Source organism: Monodon monoceros, unplaced genomic scaffold, assembly GCF_005190385.1.
Source record: "Monodon monoceros isolate NGI ecotype Baffin Bay Population unplaced genomic scaffold, NGI_Narwhal_1 Super_Scaffold_18, whole genome shotgun sequence".
NCBI classification, from domain to species: Eukaryota; Metazoa; Chordata; class Mammalia; order Artiodactyla; family Monodontidae; genus Monodon; species Monodon monoceros.
In genome coordinates, this window is record NW_021703774.1 from 99,003,060 (window position 1) to 99,010,333 (window position 7,274).

The window sequence follows — 7,274 nt, forward strand, 5'->3', positions numbered from 1 at the left end:
ATGGGCCTAAAAACAATTTTGAGACGTGAAAAAACTATATAATTTTTTAAAGAAATGGAAACCATGAAATCAAAATTGAAAAATGTTTAAGTAAATGTCTGCAAAATGGAATAGGATTCCAGCTAGTCAACTGCATCTGAGCTTACCTCATACATGGTTAAATATGTTTTATTTCATGTGAGGTGAAAGAGTATTTTAGAGGTTTTGATATGGGATGTGGTCTCCAAAAGCAAAAGTGCCTGGTGCTGAGGAAAGTCTCAAAAAGGCCTCATGTTGTCTGCCGGGACCGAGATCACAGCTGAGGAGTGGGAGAAGAGGGCCTCTGTCTGGGCAGTCAGATCAGGAGAATCACGAGGGATGACAGCAAATTTATCCTACAATTCGGGCTTCTGGCATGGGGTCGTAAGAGCGTTTCTGTAGAATGTTGCTTTTCAAGCTTTCGGCATCGGATTCTGCAGCCTCGGGCCCAGCATGTCCAGGTCCGGACCACTTCTGACCAAGCCAGAGGGCGCACCAAAGACTCAGACCAGAAAGCCCTGATACTCACGTTGCTTTTATTTCATCAACAACATTTACAGAGCCCTGCTATGTGCTCGTTCTGGGGAATACAGCAGTCACCAGGACAGGCACAGCCCCTGTCCTCAGGGAGCTTGGAATCCAGTTAAGGAAACACACCTTGAGCAGCTAATCACCAGGGGAAGAGAGTCACAGAGAAGCGCAGGCTGCTGTGGGTACTTGGCAGCAAGGTTCGTCTAGTCTGAGGTCAGGGAGGATGTCCCAGAGGAACTGACATCTAACATGATAAGTGGAGGGTGAGTAGGAGCTAACTGAGTGGAGAGTGTTTCACACAGAAAGCCCCTGTCCTGCTTAAACCTAGAGCTGGGATGCCAGGGATGGGCGTCCCCTGTGTGCCCACTATTCTGAATCCCCTCCAGGTTGGTCCAGTAACAACACTGACTCTGTGCCTTGGTTTCCTGGTTTGCCCTGAGTTCTGCTGCAACTAGAGTAGCTCTGCCTGTTTCACTGGGACCGTGCCCTGCCTGGATGTCCCAGCCTCTGCCCATGATGGCTGGCCCCTAGGTGGCCCATGCAAAGCTGTAAGGCTGCCACCACCTGTTTACAAGCATCACCATTGCCCTGGAACATCATGCCCCCACCCACCCCATCTGACCTCCCCAGAGGTCAGCCCAGGCCAGATCACAACCTCATGTGCCACCCACTTTGGCCTCTATGACTGTGGGAACTACCCTATCTGTCTGGCTCTTGCCTAAGATTCAACCACAGTGAGGCAGATCCTACAGGAAAGCTCTGTGTCATAAAGCAATGTTTCCCAAACTAGGGTATCCACGCATACCCATGGACTCCAGTTTGAGGAACATTACACTAAAAGATAAATGCAGGCACTGTTAGATGACATGATTATAAACACAAATGTGTACCTTGAAACCATGTCAGTACTCTGTTGTCAGGGGGTCACACATATGACAAAATGTTTATTCTTTTAGATTAGCATAAAAATGAATGAAAAATTAATAATTCTTACAGAGAATGCTCATGGTTACTCTAGAATACTTCCTTGGACCCTCAGGGGTTTGCAAACCTCATTTGAAACATATGGCCTTAGAGTATGGAAAATACCTCACCTTTCTGGACCTCAAACTTTCCCATCTCAGCAATGGGTTTACATTGCCCACCTCTTACATACCTCCCAAATGTTGTAAATATCAACTGAGGTGTGTAGAACACTGTGAACTCACCTGAAGGTGCCATGTAATTACAAATATGAAGTATTGTTATTTGTCTTCAGCCTGTCTGCTAGCTGGCAGCCTGTTCACCTCAGTAGCCTTGAACTTTCTCCTCCAATAAAGACCCAGTTCCTCTTCTCTCTGTGGAAATGACATAAGGCCAGATTTTCTAGGAGAAAAGCCACTGGTCTCTACTCAGACTGGACTTTGGTTTTAAGTTCTAATCTTCAAATTAACTCGTCTATTGCCTAGGTGGCCTAATGCTTGAAAGAAAAAAACAATGTTTGAGTAATATTTACACTGCACTAGTACCCAATGGGCCAAGGGCTCTGAACAAATGAGAGGATCTGAAAAGGGGTACCCACATATACACGGGCACGCATGTGTGTGTTCACACGTACTCACACACACCCCGCACCCAGCTGCACTAAAGTCTCCGAGTAGGCGGAAGGGTTCTGGCCTGTGTTTACATTGTGCCTTTCATCTGAGGGGCTCACGGCTCCTTGCAAAGAAGGGGGTGTTTATTAATCCTCACCATCCTGCTGTGAGGCTGCGGCCCCAGTGCAGCCCTGGGGAAGGGTGTCTAAGCTCTGCTCTACCCCCAGACCGACATCCTCCTGTTCCGTCTCCAGTGTGGTGTTTTGTAACACCTGTAACGGTCTGGGGAGGGGTCGCCACTGCTTCAGAAGAGGATTTAGAAAATAAATGTTTGGGGTTTTCAGTGTGCTTATTCCTTAGGGACTTTTTCTTTTGATAGGAAAATGGAGAGGAAGGTACAGAGATTTCCCATATACCGCCTGCTCCCACACATGACAGCAGCCTTATTATCAACATCACTCACATATGGCACATATTTTTGACCAAGGCTGAACCTACGTTGACGCATCCAAAATCCATAGTTTACCTTGCGGTCCACTCTTGGTATTATACATTCTGTGGGTTTGGACAAATGTATAATGACATGTATTCATCATTATAGTGGCATACAGAGTATTTTCACTGCCCTAAAAATCCTTTGTGCTCTGCCTATACCTTGGGAACTTTTTTTTTTTTTTTTACCAAATATCTTTATGATAATGGACTTCTTCGTGTGCTTTAAAAGTTTTTTTTTTTTTTACGGTACGCGGGCCTCTCACTGTTGTGGCCTCTCCCGTTGCGGAGCACAGGCTCCGGACGCGCAGGCTCAGGGGCCATGGCTCACGGGCCCAGCCGCTCCGCGGCACGTGGGATCCTCCTAGACCGGGGCACGAACCCGCACCCCCTGCATCGGCAGGCAGACCCCCCCCCCCACAACCACTGCGCCACCAGGAAAGCCCTGCTTTAAAAGATTTTAAGAGCTATTCTTCCTTGGGAGTTCTCGTTCACATGCACTCTTTCTTTCTTTTCTTTTCTTTTTTTTAGAAATTTATTTATTTTTGGCTGCATTGGGTCTTCATTGCTGCGCACAGTCTTTCTCTAGTTACAGTGAGCGGGGGCTACTCTTCGTTGCGGTGCGCGGGCTTCTCATTGTGGTGGCTTCTCTTGTTATGGGGCACGGGCTTTAGGCGCGCGGGCTTAGCTGCTCCACAGCTTGTGGGATCTTCCTGGACCAGGGCTCGAACCCGTGTCCCCTGCATTGGCAGGCGGATTCTTAACCACTGCGCCGCCAGGGAAGTCCCCACGTATACTCTTTTCATATGATCTCTGTTTGCCTCAGCCTTGGTCCGGATGGGTTTCACAGGTCCAAACCAGGTCTTATACTAACAGACCAGTTTGGATCTTTGATCTCCATATCAGTGGTTTAATTTTGGACCTTACATGCACATTATATAGACTCAGTTCCTATGTCCCATGATGCCTCTGCTTCTTTAGTTTTCATGTATAAATTCAGTGCTCTCAAAAGCAAGATCTACATCCAATATACCTTAGTAAACCACATATTCCATTTAAGAAGAAGTTGCCTTTTTTGAATAATCAACCCGAGGATAAATGAGCAAAGATCTATGAACTATAGGGGAGAAAAAATCTTTTCTCACGTTGTATTTTATATTTGTGAATGAATCTGAAGTAATGTGCTTTGACTTCAGATTCCCTTATAATATCTTCATTCCAGAGCCTTTAGATCCACAAATAGTCTTTCTGAAAAGAATTATATTTTCAAAGAATTGCATGGTGGTGTCATTTAACCTTCAGTGATTCAGAGATGCTTTATAGGACAGAGTAAGCCTTCGATGAACTTGAGTTTCCTTCTGTCTTCTAGGAGAAAGCTGTTTCTAAAGCTTTATAAACTAAGGGGAAACCTACGGTGTTCATCTCATCTAAATCCCTCCTCCAAATAGGGAACTGTTTGAGTCTAGCTAACTGGGCTGGAGTGGACCCTGCAGAGCCACCACAGGTGGAGGGAGTGTCTCATTTGCTCTTGAATCCTTGGGGACTTGTTTAAAGCCGCCTACAAACTAAAGTCCAGTGAAGATCCATTTTCCCAAACTCTTTTCCCGTAAACACTCAGTAAAATGCCACTTTGGTGTCAATTTTGTATTTTTTTATCGACGTATAGTTGATTTACAATATTGTAGTTTTGGGTGTACAGCAAAGTGATTAAGTTACACACATACATACACACGTGTGTGTGTTTATATATATATATATATATATATATATATTTCAGATTCTTTTCCCATATAGGTTATTACAAAATATTGAGTAGAGTTCCCTGTGCTATACAGTAGGTCCTTGTTGGTTATCTGTTTTATATATAGTAGTGTGTACATGTTACTCCCAAATTCAGTTTTGTATTTTGTGTTGCAGCTTTGCAGGGATCTCAGATACTAACCCCATTGATAAAGGGTTTTGGGTGCAGGGCAAACACTTCTCCCTCTGCGGCTGTTGTTTGAATGAGGCTGATATCTGTTTAGAAATGACCACTGCTGCAGGTCACGGAGGGGAGAGGCCCATTTGGCAGGGGTTGATTGGTATCAGGGGATTCTGGAGTTGCTGCCCAGAGAGAAGTCAGACGAGAGGGGAAGGAGACTTCTTTATTTCCTCGAGGACATTTTCTGGGGTTTGAGGTTTTGGAGCAGGTGATGCGGCTGAAGGACAATGGGGGCTCCCTCAGGGAGGGAGAAGGTGGCAGGGAGCCGTTGGCCATGATCCTGGTGACAAGAGTGGACTGGCCGTGTCACAAGGGATTAGGAAACGCTGTTCTAACTCCATGGCAACTGCTGAAGTCGTTCTTCAAAGCTCAGGTCTTTCCACTCAGGTTTTCCTTTCCAGTCCTCTTTCACTCTCTGCTCACACCCACCTTTCCGTGTTGCTCTTTCTGTTGCCGGGGTTTTGCTGGCCTCGCAAAGCTCGTCTGGCATCGAGTGCGTTGTCTGGGAACAGGTTTTACCCAGGGCCCGTCCTGGGTCACCAGCCCTGCTAATCTTGGCCCCATACTGTGAGGTTGGTTCTGTGAACCTCCTTCTTTTCTCTACATGTGCGAATTACCTTCTTTCTCTTTTCTCTTTCTCACTTTCCCTGGAGAGGAGAATCTCTCCCGACACTGGGGAGAAGTCACCTGCCCAGGAGGTTTGCTCTTCTGAGTCCTGTTTCCCAGCTTTGCCTACCGGGCCCCCTGCTGAGCCTCGCCCTGGGGATCAGGGATGGAGATGTACAGGATTGGGATCCAGTGTCAGAGCCCTCATTGCCCTGACAATGATGAGGTGGGGACAGGCGAGGAGAAGGCTCTCAAAACATTGAGCCTCAGAGGACTGGTCCCTCCACTCCCTCCTGCCCTGGGGCTGGGGCATTACTCACTCCTGAATAGAACTTTTTGTGAGGAGATGCTGGGTGTTAACGCTGTCCACACTCGACCTGAGCTAGAGAAGGAGTGGAGTGTGGGTTTTTGAACCTCCATGTGGAATCTTTCAGCCATGCACTATGTCAAATGCAGAGAAAGTTGCTTTGATTAAGGCAGCACCTTAAATATATAAATTTTAAAATATCTATTATTTATTTAGGTAAGACACAGGCTTCCCACTGATGTTTTCTCCCATTTAGTGTGTGTTTTTATAGCTGAGCCCCTGACCTTGCACCTCCTTCCTTTCTAACCTACTCCCCACCCAATAAAATAGTTCATCAGAGGGCTGTTCAGGCCCCGTGGCTTCCCCCTGGCATGCAATTGGTGTTGGATTTCTCCCAGCTTTTTTTAAAAAAATAGAATAGATTTAGATTTACAGAAAAGTTGCAAAGATAGTACAGAATTCCCCTATATCCCTCACTTAGGTTCCCCTGTTGTTAACATCTTACATTGCAAGGAACATTTGTCACACTAAGAAACCAACACTGGTATATTACCATTAACCAAGCTCCACACTTCATTCACATTTCACTAGTTTTCCCCCAGTGTTATTTTCTGCTCCAGGACCCCATCCAAAATTCCACATTGCATGTATGCATCCTTATTCTTCTTTGGCCTGTGACAGTGTCTGACTGTCCGTGTTTGGATGACCTGGGCAGTTTTGAGGAGTACTGGTCAGGTATTTTGTAGAATGTCCCACAACTGGCATTTGTTTAATGCTTTTCTCATAGTTAGACCAAGGTTATGAGTTTTGGGAAGACCACCGAGGTGAAGGACCATCTCATCAGAATAAACCAAGGGTACACATTATCAACATGAGTTATCACTGACCTTAACCTGGATCACTTGACCAAGTGATTGTGTCTCTCCATTGCAAAGTTACTTTTCCCTCCTTTCCATACTGTACTCTTGGAAAGCAAGCCCACACTCAAAGGAGGTGGGAGAAGGAGTTAAGCTCCACCTCCTGCAGGAGGGAGCATCACATATATTATTTGGAATCTTCTGTAGGGAAGATTCCAGAGATGTTTTCAAAGTAAGCCAGAAATTCCCTCTAACACTTACTAGAAGACCAGTGGTGCTGGATGCATGGATTTTGCAGGGCTGGTCATGGGGACCCCAAGGAGAGCATCTCATAGAGCCATACCCTGTGTGTTTTCAGTTCCTGGGCATTAGGGGAAGCAGTTTGGAGATAGAGATAGAGACAGATATGTGTATATGTATAGATACACATACAGATATCTATTTATCTATCTATCTAAAACCACTGAGTCATTCAAAAACATTCAGCAAGTGTCCACAAGTTCACAGCACTCTGCTGAGCACTGAAGGCATAGGACAGTAAATAAGGTTCAATCTGGACTGCAGGCACCACACACGAGATTACACCCGCAATTCAACAAATATCTCTGCACACACTGTCAGCCCAGTGCCAGGAGCCGATGAGGCAGCAATTGGAAGTACGATGAGGAATAGAAAGGAAATTTCAAGGTGCTGTTGAGGAATTAATGTAGGGGGCATCAGCAAAGGCCTCCCTGTGAGAGTGGGGTTTCGGTTGAGACATGAAGGATGAGCAAGAGGGAGCCAGGTGTATAGGGGCAGGGGTGGGGCTGCAGGGGAAAAGTTCACAAGGCAGAGAGAACAGGTCGCATCAAAAACAAACTAGCATACGGTATTTGTTTTTCTCCTCCTGACTCACTTCACTCTGTATG

General features: G+C 46.0%; 1 long non-coding RNA gene across 1 annotated transcript in view; it reads right to left on the reverse strand.

The window, feature by feature from the left end:
* Positions 1 to 542: 542 nt before the first annotated feature.
* Positions 543 to 7,274, reverse strand: part of LOC114899104 — a 9,242-nt gene continuing 2,510 nt past the window's right edge. The window contains exons 2-3 of the long non-coding RNA XR_003794510.1: positions 1,758 to 1,886; positions 543 to 793 (exon numbers count right to left, since the gene is read on the reverse strand). This is a non-coding gene — a long non-coding RNA (uncharacterized LOC114899104). The remainder of the gene's footprint in view (positions 794 to 1,757; positions 1,887 to 7,274) is intronic.